Source organism: Chroicocephalus ridibundus, chromosome 20 (genome assembly GCF_963924245.1).
Source record: "Chroicocephalus ridibundus chromosome 20, bChrRid1.1, whole genome shotgun sequence".
NCBI lineage: Eukaryota > Metazoa > Chordata > Aves > Charadriiformes > Laridae > Chroicocephalus > Chroicocephalus ridibundus.
In genome coordinates this window covers 4,354,295-4,373,559 of record NC_086303.1, presented here as the reverse complement: position 1 = coordinate 4,373,559, position 19,265 = coordinate 4,354,295, and the positions used below count along the sequence as shown (strand labels likewise).

The window sequence follows — 19,265 nt, the reverse complement described above, 5'->3', positions numbered from 1 at the left end:
CAGCAGCAGCGACACCGTGCCAGGGGAAACCGAGTCACGGTGCAGAAGTGACCTGGTTGCCAGTGCAGGGCTGGAGGTTGCCAGCGCAGGGAACAGCGGCTCCAGTGGAAATTTGCCACGGGGTCAGGAGGAGCTCGGGGCTTCTCCTACACTAACCCACCCCCGCGGCAGCCCCCCGGGAAAAGGCAGCATCTTCTCCTCCCGCATCCCCGCGGGGAGAACCGCCGGCCCCGCAGGCGCAGCGGCAGCTCCGCAACGCGGCGAGTTAAAATTCCCCCAACTCCCACGCGGTGCCGACTCCTACGCACCTCACCGTCTGCGAGCTGGGACGCTGGAGGCGACGCGAGGGTGGGGACACACACACAAAAAGCACCCAGTTACCGTAGGCAACGTGTAACGCTGTCACGCGTGGTCGCTGGCTCGGAGTGACACGCGTTGTCAGAGGCGCGGGAAGGAGCTGCTGGCCCCGAGATGTCACCGCCACCAGCTCCCCGCCCGCCCCTGCCGCCGGAGCATGAATTGCAGCAGCCCACGGACGGCAGAGCCCGTAGTATTTCTCCCACACATCTCCGCCGAGGCACACGCTTCCCCGCTGATGGGAGCGGGGCGAGCACTCGCTCGGATGCCAAGAGGGCAGTGACCGCGCGTGGCACGGTCCCGGTGCACGGCAGCCGCCAGCACGCACACCCAGGGCTGCCACGTGCAAGGGTACAGGTCAGGGCTGTTGTCCCCAAACAAGCGGTGACCCCCCCCCCCGGCCGGGTTTGCACACTCGTCCCCACGCAGGGGGACGACACACGGACACCGGCACTGAAGCGACGGTGGGATGGGGAAGGGACCGGAGCATCATCCCACCCCGGGCAGCGTTTCACCGTGGCACCATCCTCCTCCTCTCCTGCCTCCCAGCAGGCTGTGGGGACCAAAAGGAAGGATGGCAGCTCTGAGCCACGCGCCAGGGGCCAAGGTTACGTGAAAGGCAGGCAGAGGTGACCTTCTCCGAAAGTACATCTCCCTTTGCAGGCCACTCCGTAGGGAATGCGAGCGCCTGCTGTCAGCCCACTAATTACAGCTGCCGTGGCTTGGTTTTCGCTAGCATTTCGCCTCCCGTTAACGAAGGTAGGAAAACTGTTGGCTTTTTGGTTTGGTTTTTTTTTTTTTTTGCATGCCCAAGGCAGCAATTAGCTCTTGCGAAAGGCAGGGAAGAGGCTGGAGGCAGGAGAGCACCGGGCGCGCTGCGGAGGCGTGGAACAAGCGTGGATGCAGCGATCCGTGACGTGGCTCCCCAAAACCTGCTGCCCTGAGCCCGCTGCTAGCCCGGGGGCCAGGGCAGCCCCCGGCTCCCGCTGCCTGAGCCCTGGCATAACGCATGCATGTGCAAAAGCCTAAAAACCACCGGCAGCTGAAGCCTTGCTGCCGGGGGCTCAGGAATCTGCCCGCGCCCCCAGGTTTCCCCTTGCCGCAGGGTGCAGCGGCCCAGGAATTTCAGGGTGGGGGGTGGAAAAAAAAAAAAAAAAAGAAAAAGAAAAAGGAGGGAGTCTCCAGGCGAGCTGTCAAGGGGAATGTTTCCATCTAAGGCCTTGGTATTTCTCTCCTGGCGCCTGCACTAAATCACCCCAGCTCCTCTCATTATTCTTTTGTGCTTTACAAGGTAGCACAGCCGCGCAGGAATGCTGGAGCAGGCAGAGGGCAAACCCCAGGCTCCTCTGCACCAGCAAATACCTGTTGCCTTCAGCTTTCGGAAGGAAGGGCACGGCATCCCCTCCTGCCACCCCTTCACCAGCGCCGGGCACCCCCCCGATGGCACAGGCGGCCAGTGACCAGGCACACTGCAGAGCCCCGGGGCGCCCGGTGCTGCCAGACCCGGGGGGGGGCTGTGCTGGACCCCAGCGTGAGGCTTCATCCACCCCTTCTCCCTCCCACTGGGCACTGGGAAACGGGTTCCTCCCGGAGCACAGGCACCCGCCACCGGGCAATAAGGCATCAGCTGGCACTTATTCGGCAATTCTTTACTCCAGCTCTTTTTTTTTACCCCCTCCAGTTGAATCTGTTTTGCAATGCCCCAGCGGGGAGGGGTCTGGGGCAGGCAGCTCCCACCACGCTGCCCCCCCACTGCCTCTCTGCTCACCGCTCCTCCCGTGCTTCAGCCCCACCACGAACTTCATGCTGGTTTACAGCCGAAAGCAAACGAGCGAGTCCAAAGCGGCGGAGGGAAAGGTTTGGGATTCAACTGACTCGAAAGCGGGGAGCAGGAGGAGATGGTAGAAATCAGGCAGCAAACGAGGGGCTCCATCTCCCAAGCTCCCAAGCACCACCACTCCCAGGATGGACACCGAACAGCGGTCGCATCCCAATACCCTGCGCTCAGACCAACCTGGATCCTCCCAGTTCGCGGCACGCCTGGCTGCCCACGGGTCTTGGTGCCCTATTGCAGAAGGCAGATGACCCCGACGACCCCGTGGGAGGGGGTGAGGACCTGGAGGTCCCATTCCCAGGCAGACGCTCCATCCCGCACGGTTTGCCCACCTCCCGCATGGCACGTGGATGCTGGGAGGCCGGGGCTTTCCCAGCTGGTCCCTGGGGAGTGGAAGGGTTGATGCGCGGAGCGTGGCTGGGAGCAGCCATCTGTGGCAGCCAGGCGGCCGGAGGAGAGGGTCCGGACCACGAGGGCAAGATTAAAACCCAAGATTCCCGCAGAAAAGACGACGGTGGGGGCTGGGGGGGGGGGAACCGAGAGCCCTGCCTCGAGGGATGGGCGCTCTCTGCTCCACAGAGCTCAGGAGCGGTTCCCGGGGCAGAGGCACGGCCAGAGGACGCTGGCGCTTTGGCAGGAGCTCAGGCAGAGCCGAGCCTGACCCAGCTCACCCGCAGCCCTCGCTGCCAGCCCAGCATCCTGCTGGGGGAGCAAAGGGAGAGGCAGGGATGCTCCGGGGGGTGGTGGTGGTGGGGGGGACGGGACTCAGCCCCAGTGCATTCAGCCATCCCCATCACTCCTGCGCCTGCCCACGGGACGGGGCAGCCCATGAGTGCCGGGCACAGATGCTTTCCAGTGGGAGCAGGAATCAGTTCCCTGCACATCCCTCCGCCTGGGGAGATGGGGAAACTGAGGCAGCAACGCACCTGAGCACGGCATCATCCCTTTCCCAGCCCGGCAGTCCCGACTCCCACCTTTCTACATCTTATTCAGGCGGTGAATGAACAGCTTCGCTTAAAACAAAGTAAAAACCAGCAGGCAAGAACCGACCTACAGAACACGAGGGAGTCTCGCAAGCAAAACAACACCCAGAGAACAAGAGAGCTATCGGCCGGGACGCATGGGTACAGCCGCGATATTTTTAGCAGTATTACACAGGGACAGGGGATTCCTACCCTGAAGATCCCCGGGGGCTTAAAATAGGTCCCGTCACTTCCTCCCAGCAGCGGCTGGGAGAGGCATCTGCTGCTCCTGGAAGCCAGGAGGAGAGGTTAAGCCCTTGGGTCTCGGGGGGCTGCGGGGCACCCCGGGCAGCATCCGCTGCCCGGGGTGCCCCGCAGCCCCCCGAGACCCAAAGAAGCATCTGGGTGAACGCAGCACTAACCTTTTCTGCCACAGCACCGCGATAAGCCGCTTCCTCCTGCCCCCCTCGGTGCAGAGAAAAAGCCCGTGCGAAAAGCAAAATAGCAGCAATAATAATAAAAAAAAAACCAACCACCCCACAAAAAAACACAACAACAACAAAAAAACCAAACCCAAACCAACCAACCCAAGCCCTCTCGTTCACAGTGAGGGAAACTGAGGCAGGGGAAGTGGAGCTTGTTTGACACCATGGGGGAAAAAAAAATAAAAATAAATCGGTCGTTTGCTCGGTTGCACGACCCACCTGGTGAACGAGGGGTCCCCCAAAACGGGGAGGAAGAAAGGGAAGCCCAGAAAGTCCAGCCACCCCCGGAGCGGGCTGGGACAGCAGGAGGGATGACCCAATGCTCAGATCCTGACCCCAAGGCTGGCAGCAGCCCTGGGGACACGGTGAAGGGCTGGGGACAGAAATGTCCCTCCTGCCACCCTTCACCCCGCGAGCAAGGGGGACGCGATGGGTGCTCCCGGCTCCGGCACCCGCAGCTCCTGACCGTCTCGGCTCCGAGGGCTCCCACGCAGTCCCGCTCCGGATCACATCCCAGACAGACGGCGTGCCGGGCACCGGATAACTTCTCCCATCCCAGTTAGCAGGTATCCTCCGCGCCGGACCACACCAGCGCCAAATCCATATTTTTCCATTTAGAAGTCCAAGCGGAGAGGGGATTTTCCAGGTAAAGAAGAATAAGCAGCAACCAGGGGGGCCGCGTGCCCCCTCCCCACCCCAAAGGGTTAAAAAATAAAGCCGGCAAAAGCGTGTCTGCGATAGGAAAAACACACGCGCTCCCAGGGAGAGCGCGCCGGCTGCTCGCCGTTTCCCTTCCCGACATGCCCCGCTCCTGGGAAAGTGTAGGCTGTTTTCCATATATAACTGCAAACTGTTCCATGCAGTAAGAAGTCTAATTAAAGGGAGGGAGGGAGAGCGGGAGAGACGCAGAAGACCGAAAGGCAATATTTATACGAGGGAAGAAAGCCTGCATCCCGGGCACCAAATTAGACCCTTGCAGAGCAAAGCCCGTGATATCATCGGGAGATCAAATCTGGGCAGAGCGGCAGCTTTGCCGAAGAGGCAAATCAGAGCCTGGAAAATATGTACCAATAAATAAGAGGAGAGAGCCAGATGGGCCAGGAGAGCACGGGGAGGGGCAGGGGAAGGAAAAGCTAATCGGAGCCAGCTGCTGGGATAAGGCAGAATGCCACGGGAGGGTGCATGTAACACCCCCGGCCCCCCACGAGCCTCCTGGGGTCCCCCGGCCCCCACTGCCCCACGCGTCCCGCGGCTGGAGAACCGGTTATTGAAGTAAATAGCAGCAATCTTCTGGGAAAAAAATAAAAAATAGTAAAGTAAAGCTGCACACGCAGAGAGGAACAGGGCTGGGGGATGTGAAATGCCAGGGAGGAGAGCGGCACGCCGGCACGGTGCAGGAGCCAGCAGCCGTGGTGGTGGGGAGAGGCTGCGGGTGAAGGGACACCCATCTCGGGCACCCACCCCACGCGAGGGGTGACCCACACAGCACCCGGTCCTCACCCCGCTCCGACACAGCAGCCCCGGCTCTCCCACCCACACGTGGCTGCATCCCGCTGCCTCGGGGGCATCCCCTTCCCCAGCATCCCCAGCCCGGCCAGGGCAGGAGGGGTGCGGGAGCGGGGGTAAAACACGCACCCGATCTGCTCTTCAAAGCCTCTTAGTTAGAGCTGCGCTTCCCACAAGCGCCAGCCACAGCCCCAAGGTAATCCACAGCCAGCGAACACATTCCCGGCGTTATTCGGTCCTCAGCCTACACTAGGTGTCAATGCATTTTAAAATGGTTAACGTGCTTAAATTAAGCACCAGCGCATATAAAAGTCGCCCTACCTAGGCTGAGCCCTTTGGGAGAGGCTGGCTTACCCCCTGGCCGCGGGGTTTGCTGCATCGCTCGGTGCCGCCATCACCATCACCGACATCCTCGCGGGCGCCGCATGCTCCGCTCCCAACGCCAGCTGGGGACCATCCCCTCCGCACCCCAAAATCGGACCGGACCTGCTGCTACGCCGCTGCCAGCCCCATCCGGTCGGTGGCGGAGGCCCCGTGTGCTGGGCACCGCCGTTCCCGGCGCTGCCCCGTCCCCACCTCCACGCACACACACACCTTTGTGCCCCGGGCGCCCGGCACCGTCCTGACCTGCCATCCTGTTTATGCAGCGTCTCAAACCCCACGCGCTCCCTCCCTCTGCGCTTCGGGCAACGCCCCAGAGGCTCCCAGCTGCACCAGTAACCCAGAGAAACTGGGATATCCCTTTCCTCAAGTGCCAGCACGAAGCCACTGGCGAGGCTCCCACCTCCTGCATCCCGCCAGGTGGGACGCTGCCTTCCAGCCCCTCCGGCGTTGACCCACATCCTGGGATTTGCCACCGCACGTGTCCTTTGTGCCCATAAATGGCACCTTATGGCGCTGGGGGAGGGCAGCCTGCAGGCCCCCCCCTCCCAAAACCAAAAAGCCTGCTGTCGAACCTCCAACGATGCCCTGAGTCCCAAGCTTGGGCTGAACTCAGAGACACTCACTGCAGAGCTGGGACAAGATGCAACGGGGACAAGGACACCCCAGCGCATGGAGCCGGGGGGGACTCACACCACCCGGTACCCCCCCACCCCAGCAAGAGATGCCCCCAGCTAGCGCAGAGCCAGCCCTGAAACCCTGCAGCCTTTGCCCAGCCTCCAGGCGAGAGGAACAAACCCGCCCCGCATGGCACGGCCCCGGGGTCACCCGAGGTGACCGCCGGACACCAGCCACTTTGTACTGGCTGGACCTGGAGGCGCAGGAGCTGTGGGAGGCCTTATAACAGCCCCTGCCTATCACCGGCATTTATACAGGTGGGTATCTAAGCACCAGCGCTAATCTGGGGATAATAGCAGCTTTAGCAGCGATAGGGCAGAGATTACTGCCGCAATCCGGGTGTTAGGGGCGTTTCGTTGGCAGTAAGCAGCGCGGCAGGCAGGCAGACGGAGCAAGGCAATCCATGGGGAATAAAGCGAGCGGCCAGCGTCCGGACCCAGCTCCCAGCAACTCCCCAGTGACACCCGAGCCCGGCACCGGGATGATACCGGGGTACGGGAGGCAGACGCGCTTGCCCGTGGCTGGGGAACGCACTGCCTGCGGTGAGCCTGCTCGTTACCCAGCCGGAAACGTAGTGCCTGGGGTTTTGCATGGACAGGATTCCCCCTCCTCCTCCTGCCCTGGGCACCCTACCCAGGATCGCTTGGCATGCTGTAATCCCCTCTGCTCCCACGGCTCTGGGCCCTTTCCTCTGCCCCCACATTTTCCCCGGCAGCCCGCAGTAGCGGGGTCCTTCATCGTCCTCTCCATCAGCCTCCTCTCACCCCAAGCTGGGTCAGGGCAGGCGTTTCTGCTCTCTGCGTAACAAAGACAGTGGGAATGCAAAAAGTCTCACTGCCAGGATAACCTGCTTCGTTTGGGGTCCCCCCAGCACCGTTTGGGGTCCCCCAGCACCACGTGGGCTTGTCCTGCCCGGGGACCACTCTGCTCCCACGCAGCCCCTCGAGGGGAGGCAGCCAGACAAGGGGCCAGGATGAGGAGGGGGAGATCTGGGGAAGCCCCTTTCCCTCTCTGCCTGCGTTTCTGGGTCCCTTCCTGGCTATGGCTCTGCCCAAACCCATGACCGCAAGCGGGGACGGAGCGCAGCGAGGTCTCAGAGGCTGAGAAACAGCGAGGCCGGTCTGCGCAGGCAGCTGCGTCCGGGGGAGCGGGAGGAGGAAGGGAGGATCCCTCATTGTCCTTTCCAAAGGGAAAAGGGACAGTCCCCTGAACGGAGTGCCAGGCAGGGCAGGAAACACCTCCAGCCTCCTCACTCCAGGCTGCATCTGCCCATGGAGAGCGGGGGGGACACCTGCACACAGCACAAATACCCCCCTGTGCTGCACAAGCCCGATCTGCAACATCTTGCAAGGATTTGATGCGTTTCACGTTCAACTGCAGGAGCGAGAGGATCCCCGGCTGCTGCCCTGCGGAGAAACATCCAGATGCTGCGGGGAAAGGAAGGGAAGGAGGAAGAAGGGCCATTCCTGCACCGAGCCCCGGGTAAAGGGGGTGTGGGACGCCCGAGCTGGTGCCCGGCGAGGTGAGACCAGGCGCAGAGAAGACGAGCGTGTCCGCAGATGGCAGGCACGGATGGGGAGAGACGGAAAGAGTGGGAAAGCAAGATCAAGAAGGGAAGCAACGAAGGGAAAGAGATGAAAGGCAGCGGGGTCAGGAGTTAGCACAACAGAATTTAGCAGCGGATACGGAGCTGGAGCACATTGTGGAAGGATTTTGGCTCACCAGAGCCTGGCCCGTGGGCTGCACCCAGGGGACCAGCTGCACCCAGCCCTTGAGCATCCGCTGGGTACCAGGGCAGCCACCTCTCCATCGCCTCTGGACAAGCGCCCCCCCAAAACAGGCAGCACCTACAGAGCAACACCTCAGCACCCTGACTCATGGCTCCAGCCTCCTCCTCCTCCAGCCGGCAAAGCTGCCGTCTCCTCCCGGAGCCGCCATCGGCTGCGCTTGGCACCCAGCACCCGCCGAGTAATTCAAGCTGCCCCTGGGAAGAGCCGCCCGCGGATTTAATACTCCGCGGAGCAGCCGGGCGTTCGCAAGGCCGGCTCCCGGGGGCACAGCGTATCCTCGGGGATGCCGAAGCAGGTAGTGGGATGAGGTTATACAGCTGGGTGTTGTTTTTTTTCCCCACGGGGAGGTGAGCGGGTCTTGGCTGCTTGCTTTCCTCCTCCTCCCAGGAGATCGCCTGCTTCTTCGGGAAACACCTCCGGGTGCCCGGCAGCTCTCCGGGGAGGAAACGCTGCCCAAACACACAGTCAGCTGCTTTGGTCCTTCCCTTCTTTTTTAGACAGTCCATTCAGGGTCAGATGTAAGAGCAATTCGTCACTTGGGAAATAACACCACTTCAGGCCTCCTCCCTCAAATAAACCTCAAAAGACATCATTTAGGCGAGCTTAATTTGGACAACTAAAAATAGCCAGCACTAGTCACACTGGAAAATACAGGCCGAGGAGCTTCACACTTTCACAGCTCCAGCCGGGACACGGGGGTTTCTGGCTACGGGAAGGGTCCCCCCCGGCTCCAGACGCATCCTCGGGCGATGAGCACAGCCCTGCTCCCACGGGGGAACGGGACCCATCCCTGGGGCCACCGGCGCCCTGCACAGCTGCTGCGACGCAAGTTTTGGGTCCCCCCGCACTTTCCCCGAGCAGGATGTGGTGACTCACGGCCACGTCCGCACCAGGACACCCAGGAAAGATGAGCCCTGCTCCCAGCTTCTCCACAGCCAAGCCAAGTCTCTGCTCCCGGCTCCCTGCGGCTGATTCACCCCCCGCTTCCCCCAGCGTCCCCAGGCAAACGCAGTCAGGCTTCTCTGCCAGCTCTGCCCGCACACGGGATAAATCCCCTGCACTGAGTAATGCCTAAGAGGCGGCTTGTTCCAGCTTTCCTCGCCTTCTCTAGCAGCGGGACTGTCGCAAGCGATGCGGCCCTGGCGAGGTACAATTCAAGCCCAGCAGCCCATCCCACCGGCGGCTCGGGCATCGTCAGCCTGGCTTTACCCACCACCGGCATCGCCAAGCCGCAAATCCAGCCTGCCCTCCTTTCCCTGCAATCCCCCTCTTTGCACCAATCCCCCCCCTCCTTGCACCAGCCTCCCTGCTCCGGAGGCAGGAATAATATTTAACTCGGGTTCACGCTGGAGCACGAGCTCCCTCCCAGCCCGGGTCACCCCCCCAGGCTGTCCCCATCACGGATGCCATGCCAGATCTGTGTTCCCGGCACAGCCACGTGCCCACGGGAGAGCCCGGCGCCGGCAGAAAGGCCCTCTGGAGCTGGGAAGCCCGAGGAAGCTCAGCACAGCTGCAGCGATGTGTCACGGAATGGTTTTGTACGCAGCCGGCACCGAGGCGGCTCTGCCGGCACACGGGACCGGCAAGCAGGCTGTAGAGGTGCCACGCTGAGCCGGGAGCCTCACGCAGCAAAGGAGACACCCTGCCCTGAATTTCGTGGCCAGCAGATCACGCCTGGAGCCATCCTTCCTCCTACCCCCAGGGTACAGCCCGGCTCAGCCCGCAGAGCCAACGATGAAGCTGGGGGACGTAACGGGGATGAGATGGGAAGATGCTCGAGGACCGAGCCATCTTCTCACTCGTCCTCATGTCCCTTTGCTGCCCGTGACAGCCTGCGAGATGGCACGAGCGAGGAAATAGCTTCCCCCATCTCCAGTTAAAAAGCAGCTTGAGATCTGCCAAGTGCTCCGGCAACCCGGGGTTGCTTTGAAGTAGCTGGTGAGAAGGTGGGAAGAGAGATGAAGAGCCGGAGCGCGGCGATGCCGTGCCACAAAGCCTCCGGGAGGGCTGAAGCAGGGAGAGACAAAGCATCAGCATTTCCAAGCAGGAAAAAAGAAGGCAAGAAAAGGCGAGGGCATGCCATGGGGCTGGCCGGGGCCATCGGCACCTCCCGGGGAAAGCGAGGGGTGGAGAAGGGACAGTAAAGCTCTAGCTGCCGCAGCAGGGTCCTTAATTAGCATCCTGGGAAAGCGGGTTGAAAAATCAGACACCTTCTGTCCGAAATCTGAGCCCGGACCTTGCAAATCTGATCACTGGATCCGATGCTCAAAGAGCAAAGGTCACGTCACCTCCCGGGCAGGCCCTGCCACCGCAGCGCGGGGCTGAGCTCCCCCTGGTCCCCTGCAGCCCCCCACCCACCCCCGGCCCCCCCGGCAGGAGCAGCGGCAGCACCGTGAGGGCTGGAGGCTTATTTTTAGCCTGGGGAAGGCAGGAGCCCGCGAGCAGCCCTGCCGGCTCTTGCCCTTGGCACGGGGCGTGCCGCTTTTACCACTGCCACTGCTGAAGCGAGTGCCTCAGGCCTCAGCCCACCCCACCGCCCCCCAGGCTCTGCGGCAGTGGATTCAGCCCCCAGCTGGCATCACCGACCAGCCCAGTCCATTCCCTGGCACCAATCCTTCCTCTGCCCAGGGAGGAGGAGGATGCTGGGATCAGCCCAGGAGCTGGCGGCTGCCGTGGCCCCGGCATATTTACGGCTGCTTAACGGACCGCGGGGAGTTCGGCAGGGCTGACCTTTCTGTGCCTGAGACAAAGAGGAGATGTCAGCGGCCGTGGAGGAGTCGCAGGATGGGTGGCGTGGTCCCCTCCCCTGCCAGCCGGGACGGAGCGGGAGGCCAGACCCACGCAGGGGGCTCGGGAGCCGGCCGGGGGCCGCGGGAAGCGAAGCGCGCTGGGATCCCAGCCTGGGAAAAGGAGGGATCGGATTCCTCCCTCCCCGTCCCCGCCGGACAAACTCTTCCGGGTAGGGACTCCTACGCGCCGCACTCTGCCCAGGCACACCAGCAGCTCGCTGCTCCCCGCAGACCCCGGCTGCTCTAACGGGGGGGGAAAATACAGCGGTACCACATAAAATAAAAGAAAAAAAAGGGGGGGAAAAGAAGACTTGTCCCCAACAATCCCAGCAGTGCTCAGCTCCTTTTGGCTGTGGGCGCCTCGGCTCAGCCCAGCTGCCGACTCATCCCTGCCATGGAAGCGTAGAAGGAAAAGTTTCCCCGTCAGCATAAAACACGGACAACTGGCCAAGCCTTCGACTTGGCTTCTGCCGCCCTGGCGAGGATTCCCCACACCGGAGACCCGGCGTGTCCCAGCTTGGGTCCCCGCGGTGGGCGGGGGGGACAGGGGACTGCCCCACTCCCTGCGTTAAGGGACCGGTGTGTCCCCATGGGCTCACCACAGCCCCTCGTGCTGTGGGGAGGGACAGGTTTGCTGAGATTTTGAGCTCTCCTGAGCCAGCCCTTGGCACTGCCCGACGGGACGAGCCTTCCCATGCCCTTTCCCTTGCTCCGGAGCCAGTTAGCCGCAGGATTTTGGCTGAGAACCGTATGCAGGGCTGGTGTCACAGCTGCGCAGTGCCCCTTCCCCAGCCTGGCCCCTCCCGGTCCGTACGGCGTTTAGGACTCGATGCCACGATGCAGAAGCACAGGCGGCCCTGGAAGCCAGCACAGGAGCACTCGGCATCCCACCCCATGCCCGCACCAGGGTCCCCACGTCCCTCTCCATCTCCCAGGGCAGCGGTGGCCTGTCCATGCTTGCAAGAGCAGGACCAGCCCCTCGCTGTGCCACCAAGGAGATGTGGGCAGAGGGATGCTCCTGGTCCGGACCCCCCCCCCCGTCCCCGATTCCTGACCTCCCCCCAGGGGCACGTGACTGCACATCAGCTTCCCACGTTTCAACCCAAGACCCCTCCCAGAAGCTCACAGACGCAGGAGGACACCAAACTCATCTGTTACTCACAGAGAGCTCTCGGAGGATCTAAGTTGCTTAATTAGTGCTTTAAAAGAGTCACCATCTAGGTGGGTGACACACCAGCAGGTTGTCATGTGCTCCGCATGTCTCAAGCATTTGCTTTCTTCCTTTCTCTACCCAGAGTTAGCCTGACTTTTTTTTTTTTCCCCCCCCTTTCCTTTTTCTAATGAACAAATAGAGGGGCAGGTTTTATAAGTCCGTGGAAACTCTATTATCCCTCTGCATTAAAGCCAAAAGCAACTAATTAAAACATCAAAGTCAGACGTTTCATTAGTTTGGCCTCAGAAAGCGCTGGCAGGAGGTGGCAGGGAACGTGGCTCCGGCTGCACTGAGGGACCCCAAGGCTGGACCCGCACCCCAAGACATGACCCCCAATCCCAGTGTTACTGGGAAACCCAGCAGGGAGCTCTGGGCTGGCCACCACTGGGCAGAGAGGGGCAGGGTACTGTCACCTGCCTGTCCCCCTCCTCTAGCCGGTCACTGCTCATTGCAGGAGGCCTTTGATACCCTGATTTTGAGAGCAGGGAGGCCGGGGAGAGGTGCACCACCCTCTCCCCAGGAAAGCTGCTTCCCCCTAAGAGCATCTCCATCACCAGCACCACAGGACGGGTCCTTACTCCCACCCGGACCCAGCACGAGGGCGAGAGGGATGGGTTCAAATTCCCAGCTCACCCAGACCAATTTATTTCCTCTTTCACACACTGGTTCTCCACCTGTACAATAGAAAGGACATCGCTGCCTCCATCCATCCCACCCAGGAAGGCTCCAGGTAGCCAACAGGCATCGGCCAGCATCCCTCACCCTGCCTGGATCCACTCCCAAAAGTCCCCAACGAGACGCAGGAGTTGGGGAACACCAGAGGAGGTAGCACCTCTTTGCGCTGCAGTGGCCACCCCCCCCATCTAAAGATCTGCATCCCATTGCCATGGTCACACCGAGCACCACCGCTGCATCCCTCCCCGGGCTCCCGCTCCCAGAGCCTGCTCCCTGCTGCAGCCAGCGCATCTCTGGCACAGCAGCACCCGGAGCAAAGCGGTGTCCCCACCCCACACCTCGCCGGGGGCTTAACCCGGGCTTTTCCTCCGGCACCCAGAGAGCAGCGGTGATTTGCCAAGCGCGGTGCAGCGTTCCCCGGCAGGGAGGGGCCCCGGGCGAGGAGGAAGCCAGAGCAGGGGCCAGCCCTTCCCCGGGCTCTGCTGCGGGGAGCAGCGGATACGGGGAGCAGCAGCAGCACAGAGGCATCGGCAGCAGGTCCCTGCTGCAGAGCTGCAGCTCAGCGCCGGGCTCCTCATGTCCCCCCGCAAAGCCCCCACCGGCTCCTGCCAGCACCGCTGCAACAGGCGTATGCGACCACTGCGGGCAAACTCCGCTCGTGGCCTAGCAGAAAGGAAAAAAAAAAAAAAAAAAACAACAAAAAACCCCCAAAAAAACCAAACGGAAAGATGGGAAAAAACCACAACCCAAGAGAGAAGCAGTGAGCGTGAAGAGCACACGCAGCCCCTGCGAGGTGCGGGTGGGGAAGAAGCAGGCTCATCTCCCAGCGCAGGCAGCCGGGGAAGGCCTCGGGGAAGAGGGGGAACTCCAGGCACAGCTCCACCCCGGCGCTTTCTACTGCAAAACAATAGCGGAGAAGAGCAGCAGTCCCTCCCTGCTCTTACTCACCCTGCCCCAGGACCTGTGCCACCCGACGGCTCACCCCTCCCTGCCCCGTCCTCTGCCCCGGGGGGCTCCAGCACGGCGGGTCCCAGCTTTTCGAGGTCTCAGCTCCTCAGGCGCAAGGCTCGGTGATGCTCCAGCCGGCAGCGACACACGGCAAGAGATCATCCGCACGCAGAGCGCTGCGAGAGCCGGACCCACGGCACACGAGAGCCAGCAGCGCAGGGAATTCCCTCCGTCACCATCTCAACCGGAAAAAAAAAAAAAAAAAAAAACAACCAACAACCCAACCAACCAACCACCCAACACCACCCTTCTTCACCCTCTCAAGCCTCTACCTGCAGCGCTTGCACCACCTCCCCAGCGCCAGCCAGCTCCTCTCCTTTCCTGCGGGGAAGGAGCCAAGGCTCTGCAGACGTCCCCGCACGTCCCCTTGCACGAGGGCAGCACCCACGGCCCCACCACCGGCCAGGGCGGGACGGGGATGGAGACTGCACCCCGAGGGGCCGGGAAGCAGGAGGTATGGGGAAGCTCTGCCCTGCTGCCCTGGGTGTTTCCCAGCTCCATTTGCACCCTCCCAGCACGGGCACCCCCTTGGCATAGGGCAGAAAACCCGCATATCCGGGTCAACTGCTTTGGGGGATCACAGGGCACGTAGCTTTTGGGAGACCTCCAAGACCACCCAGCCCCCTCCATTCAGCCTAGGACAACTCTCCACCTGCAGCCAGCCCTGACCCCACCGCCCAGCCCACGCCATCCCCAGGGGACAGGTGGCATTTCCTATGGAGGGTGATCCGAGGGGACAGCCCGCAGGACACCGGTGGAGCCAGGACAGGAACCCCACGCCGCTGCGGGGTGGGGTTGGCGGAACGCGGGGGCGTCAGCTTCTCTCGCTCATGATTAAATAATTCAGGTGCATTTCAGCGCTCAAGGAAGCGAAAGATTGAGGGCACTGTCTGGAGCCAGGCAGAGGCGCAGACCCTGCCTGCCGGAGCAGCCAACAGCAGAAACATGGTGCCCATTTGGGGTGGGGGGCGCAGAAGGGTGCCCCCCAACCCCAGGACAGCTCTGCACACCCCCATGGGTAGCTCTGAGCACTCACCTCCAGCCCAGTTCGCTGGGTGCCGGCCGCGCTGCCCGCGGACGGGCAGGAACAGGCTGCACTGGTTTGAGATTCGCAATCCAAACCCCCACCCAACCTCAGGTCTCCAGAGATAAGAGCACAATAACCTATTGTCCCTCCTCCGCTCCCTCCCCTCGCAAGATCTCCACTTGCCTCCGGCCAAACAGGGAGGGACCACCCAGCTCCACATACATACACACCCCCACACCCCCACCCCCCCCACGGCGGGGGGCTCGTCCCGGGCAAGACCCCGGTCCCTGGGTGGATGCTCCGGACGCGGGGTGCGGGCAGGGCTGGGATGCGGGCAGGGCGCTGGAGGCAGAGGCAGGAGGCGGAAGAAGCTCCTGCCTGCTGGCCATGTGGGCCAGAGCCTCTCTGGTTTTCTTCTTCCTTATTTTTTTTTTTTTTTTAATTATTTCCCCCACCACCACCACTCCTGTTTTCCGCTGTGAAATTTGTTCGGCTGGATTGGTGCAGACAGGAAAGGCGGGGGGGGACGGGACGGGGGACGTGCCTGGCCAAACCCCGGGCGGCTCTGCCATCCCACCCCTCCATCCCACCCCTGCGTCGGGATCCGGCCCCCACGCCCCGGGTCACCCCACTCCAGTCAGGGAGCAGCACACACACACACACATCCCCCCCCCCCGCCCCACGGATGGGGAAAGCCACCCACGCAGCACCTTCCCCGCTCTGTCCTTGGGCTGCCGCAAGGCGCTCCCCCTCCTTAGCGCCCCCCCACCCACCCCCCCCCAGCCTGCGCTGCCTCTGCCCTTCCCTCCGGCACCAGTGCCAAGCTGCAGCGTGGCCTGGGATGGATGGAGGCACCAGAGCCCGACCCACGGCGGCTGCATCCTGCCCCCCAACCCCCCTATCTGCAACGCCACAACACGCTGCCCCCCAATAACACGGGGGACCCCCAACCCCCCCCCCCCCCAATCAAGGGCAGGCAACAAGTTGCAGGATACGACCGGAATGGGTGTCGCACCCCCGTCGCGCCCCCCAGATGCCGGGAAGTGTGTGTGTGGGGGGGGGGAACTTCACGCCTCGCAGCCCCCAAAAGCAGGGGGACGGCAGGCATCCCACCATCCCGCCCCCCGCCCCCGCCAGGGATCCACCCGGCAGCCCTGGGATAGCGGGGGGGGGGGGGGGGAGCCGCCACGCCAAGCACCCCCCCCACACACACACACACCCCATCCCACCTGCTGCACCTGGGTGCAGCCACCCCAGTGCACGCAGGGTTCCATACTGGGAGGGACTGGGGTGGGCGAAAGCACCGCGCCCACCGCCCCACCCGACGCGGGGGGGGCCCCCCCCGCGTCGGGTGGGGCGGTGGGCGCGGTGCTTTCGCTCACCCCCCCCCCCCCCCAAAAAAAAAAAAAAACAACCACCGAGAAGCACCCATGGGACCCCCACCCTACTCCTGCCCCCCCCCCCAACAAAACACTCACCGGCTCAGCCCCCACGGCGCCCGGCTGGCGATGAAGCCCCTACGGCTGGCCATGGGATGGGGGGGGGGGGGGGGGCGGTGGTGGCGGAGGAGCGGTCCCGGAGCTAGCGGGAGAAAATGCTTGTCATGGCAACCCGTGCCGTGGCGAGCCGAGCCGAGCCGAGGAGGGCTCGCCCCAGCCCGCCGGGGGAGGGGCTCTCTTAAGGTGGCGGCCCGCCCCGTCGGCTGCTTAAGGGGGACGGGAGGCGACGGGCGGGGTCCGTACAACACCCCCCCCACCACCACCCCTCGGGCAGCACCGTGCGAGCACCCCCGGGGAGCGTGGGGACCCCTCGGGAAGGGCAGTGTGTGCACCCCTAGGTGGTGTGGGACCCCCCCACCCCGGGCAGAACCGTGCGTGTATCCCCGGGTAGTGTGGGGACCCCTCCCCCCCGCCCCGGGAAGGGCGGTCTGTGCACCCCCAGGCCGTGTGGGGACCCCCCAGGCAGGGCGGTGTGTGCACCCCCAGGCACTATGCCGACATCCCCCCCCCTCGTCCCCCGGCAGCACCACGTGTGCACCCCTGGGCAGTATGGGGAAGCCCAGGGACCCCCCTGGCAGCACTGTGTGCCCCCCCGCCAGGCAGTGTGGGGGACCCCCTGAGCAGGACTTTGTATGCACCCCCAGACAGCATATGGGGACCCCCCCGTGTGGGGACCCCCTGGGCAGGACATGCGCCCCTCAGCCAGTGTGGGACCCTCCCCATGGCAGCGAGGTGCTCGCACCCCCAAGCAGCATGGACCCCCAGCCAGGGCAGCATGGGTACCCCAAGAAGTGGGGGTGTCCTCCTGCCCAAAGCCAAGAAGTGGGGGTGTCCTCCTGCCCAAAGCCCTCCCCACTCCAGCTGTGGGGAAGGCAGATCTCCGGAGCACTGTGAACTGTGGCAAAATTGGGGTTCCTCACGGGCACTACGGTTTCGGGGTTCCTCACGGGCACTGTGGTTTTGGGGTTCCTCATGGGCACTGTCGTTGATCACCCGTTGGGGTGCGCCCAGCCCTGCAAACGGTGGGGCACAGCCCTCTGGCATCCCCTGAGAGCGACTGTCCCCTGGGGCGACAGCATCGCCTGGGAGGGGGACACGCACCCGGCGTAAATAACTGCCCCTTCCCCCGGGCAGAGCCGACCCTTTTTTTTTAGAAGCAACCGGGAGAAAAATCTTCATCGAAAGGCGCCGAAGTGTGTGAAACACCGCGGTTGTGCTGAAAGCGCAGCGCGGCATCGGCGCAGCGACGCCGGGTGTAGGCAACCTTAAATCAGCGTTAATCCCGTCTGCAGCCCCACGTTTGGGCACGCAACCCGGTTCAAGTTAAACCAGTGGAACATCTGTGCACGCACAAGCCCTAATTAGTGCTCGCAACGTTCCCCCCCTCCGCCTCCTTGAGGGCCTGCACCTCAATAATTTCCCATTCCTGGGCAGTGCCAGGGCAACCGGTGGTGCTGCGGGAGGTGGGTTATGCTGGGAGAGCCCAGCCCTGCAGCGGAGCCCCCAGCAAACATTTTGGGCCCTTTGCCGGGGGAATTCCTCCCCAGGATCGCTCTCCAAAGCTATCCAAAACGTGTGTTGGTAAAATCGCCTCCGTTCGGCTCGCAGGGAGAAGACCTGCCCGCTCGGGTGAGATGTTTGCTGTGCAGTTTTGGTGCGCGGACAGTTATTTGAAGTCAACGGGAATGACTTCAGAGCTGCCGGTGTCGGACGTACTAAAATCTCTGCGTCCTCTCAGTGGTTTGCAGCACAGAAGGCACCAACCTGCTCCTCTGCTTCGCAGCAGAGGAAAGGAAAAGGGCCTGGGGACCGTCACTCCTTGCTCATCTTCAGTGGTGGGGTCCTCTGGCATTTTCATGGGGTTATTCCTTCTTAACCTAAAAGACTCCAGGGCTGGAGACTCTCGTGACAAGAGCAAACCTCGTACCTCAGAAAGCCAGCTCGGGCATCTTCCATTGCTTGGCTCAGTCACTACAGAAAGCGGGAATAAACACGCGGCTTTTAGTTGGTGCTCAGCTCTCCCTCCACCAAAATAAAGAGCAGACGGCACCGACCACATCGGGTTTAGGTGACTGCCGAACAGCTTGAAACATAGATGGTGGTGCAGACGGCAGACAGTGCTTTCAGTGGGCTGGGATGCAAAACTGCTATTGAGACATAATGGCCTTTTAAAACAGGTTTTCTGAGCTTGGAAGGAATCTCTGACCATCTGGATTTGGACTCCTGAAAGGAAATCGGCCTTCCTGCCTCGGGGAACCTGGTGTTAACAGGGTAATTCGGTTCTCAGAAATGCCGAGAATTTGCAGCCTCCTTGGAACTTCAGCTGAAATGGGGAAAAGCAGATTTTTACAGCCCGGGCACTTGCCGGTGAAGGAACTAGCCAAAAATCCGTTCGAAAAATGTGCTTCCCATCCAGTGGCAGCCTGCAATTAGAGAGCTGGTACTTAGCAGCTCCTGCCTGGTGTGTTTCCATTACAGCGAGAGCAACCATAAACACTGAGGCTGAAAGCCCCTTCTATTTTACATTTAAGGAAAAGCACATGAAGGAAAAGCCGAAAGCCTGGCTCTGCCGGACCCTGCTCCCATCAACATGGCCCCACGCACCCCAGCAAAGTGGGGCAGGGCAAGGGAAAAGCTCCTTCGTGGAGTATTTTGGGGTGGCTGGCGCTGATCTAAACCTGCCCTGAAGGTGCCTTCAAGTGCCCCCCGCTTCCCAGGATCGTGCCTCTGCTCTGCTTGCCAGTGCCAGCCCTCCTGCTCCATCCCGTTTGTCACAGGGACACCTCCTCTCCCGTCCTGCTGGTGGGAGACGCCAGGTTTTGCCATCCCTGGTGACGGGGGTTGTTCCCAATCTCTTCTGCTGGGGGGGACAGATGATGATGCTCTGATGATGCACCCAGAAGAGAAGGGAGCCTTGAGCCTGCAAAGCTCCCCGCTTGTCTCCCATACTGCCGGCCCCGATCCGCAGGAAGGGACCTCCCAAGGATGAGCCGGGGCTCCGGCTGTGCAGCCGCGGGGGTGGCAGTGGGGACAGGCTGCTTCTCGTTTGGCTCTTGGCAGC

General features: G+C 62.5%; 1 protein-coding gene across 4 annotated transcripts in view; it reads right to left on the bottom strand.

Moving 5' to 3' along the window:
• ATP2B4 (ATPase plasma membrane Ca2+ transporting 4) overlaps window positions 1–16,258 on the bottom strand; it is a 53,275-nt gene extending 37,017 nt beyond the window's left edge. The window contains exon 1 of one of the 4 annotated variants that reach the window (XM_063356844.1): window positions 16,184–16,258. The gene's annotated coding sequence lies outside the window, so the exon portion shown is untranslated. Of the gene's footprint in view, window positions 1–4,104; window positions 4,425–16,183 lie in introns of those variants that run through there. The other 3 variants (XM_063356848.1, XM_063356842.1, XM_063356847.1) reach the window with 3 other exon arrangements.
• Between the last annotated feature and the right edge of the window lie 3,007 nt (window positions 16,259–19,265).